We start from the raw sequence: 1,669 nt of genomic DNA on the forward strand, positions 1-1,669 counted from the left end.
GGCCCGTGGCTACAGCTCTGATTAGACCCCTAGCCTGGGAACTTCCATTTGCCACTGGAGCGGCCCTAGAAAAGGCAAAAAGACAAAAAAAAAAAAAAAAAAAAAAAAAAAAAAAAAGAAAGAAAGAAAAGAAAAGAAAGCTGGAAAACCCAGTCCCCAGTGTCCCCAAGCCAGCTACCCCCAAGACCTAGGCATTTCTGTATGTGAAGAGAAATGATAAAATTATAGTCAATGACAGGTGCATGAAATGGCTATAAAGCCCCCCCCGCAACCCGGTTTTACAGCATTGTTGTCAATTTAGTGTCTCTTTAAAATAGCAGATGTGGAGTTCCCGTCGTGGCGCAGTGGTTAACGAATCCGACTAGGAACCATGAGGTTGCGGGTTTGATCCCTGCCCTTGCTCAGTGGGTTAAGGATCCGGCGTTGCCGTGAGCTGTGGTGGAGGTTGCAGACGCGGCTCGGATCCCGCGTTGCTGTGGCTCTGGCGTAGGCCGGTGGCTACAGCTCCGATTCAACCCCTAGCCAGGGAAACTCCATATGCCACGGGAGCGGCCCAAGAAATAGCAACAACAACAACAACAACAAAAGACAAAAGACAAAAAAAAATAAAAATAAATAAAAATAAAAATAAATAAATAAATAAAATAAAATAAAATAGCAGATGTTGGAGTTCCCATTGTGGCTCAGCAGTAACGAATCCTACTACCATCCATGAGGTTGCAGGTTCAATCCCTGGCTTCACTAAGTGGATTAAGAACCTGGCATTACTGTGACCTGTGGTGTAGGTTGCAGACTTGGTTCAGATCTGGTGTTGCTGTGGTTGTGGCGGAGGCTGGCAGCTCCAGCTCCAGTCCGACCCCCAGCCTAGGAACTTCCCTATGCCACTGGCGTGGCCTACCCCTGCCCCCTGCCCCCCAAAAGCAGATATTTAAAAGGCAGTTTCAGAGTTCCCATTGTGGCACAGTGGTTAACAAATCTGACTAGGAACCATGAGGTTGTGGGTTCTATCCCTGGCCTTGCTCAGTGGGTTAAGGATCTGGCGTTGCTGTGAGCTGTGGTGTGGGTCGCAGACACGGTTCGGATCTGGTGTTGCTGTGGCTCTGGCGTAGGCCAGTGGCTATAGCTCCGATTAGACCCCTAGCCTGGGAACCTCCATATGCTGCAGGAGCAGCTCAAGAAAAGGCAAAAAGACAAAAAAAGAATAAATAGGAGTTCCCATCATGGCGCAGTGGTTAACGAATCCGACTAGGAACCACGAGGTTGCGGGTTCGGTCCCTGCCCTTGCTCAGTGGGTTAAGGATCCGGCGTTGCCGTGAGCTGTGGTGTAGGTTGCAGACGCGGCTCGATCCCAAGTTGCTGTGGCTCTGGCGTAGGCCGGTGGCTACAGCTCCGATTCAACCCCTAGCCTGGGAACCTCCATATGCTGTGGGAGCGGCCCAAGAAATAGCAACAAAAACAAGAACAACAAGAACAACAACAAAAAAGACAAAAAAAAAAAAAAAAAGAATAAATAAAATTTAAAAATAAATAAATAAAAGGCAGTTTCTTTTTTTTTTTTTTCTTTTCACCTTTTCTAGGGCTGCTCCCATGGCACATGGAGGTTCCCAGGCTAGGGGTCTAACCAGAGCTGTAGCCACCGGCCTACACCAGAGCCACAGCAACACCAGAT

This window comes from Sus scrofa, chromosome 2, assembly GCF_000003025.6.
Source record: "Sus scrofa isolate TJ Tabasco breed Duroc chromosome 2, Sscrofa11.1, whole genome shotgun sequence".
NCBI lineage: Eukaryota > Metazoa > Chordata > Mammalia > Artiodactyla > Suidae > Sus > Sus scrofa.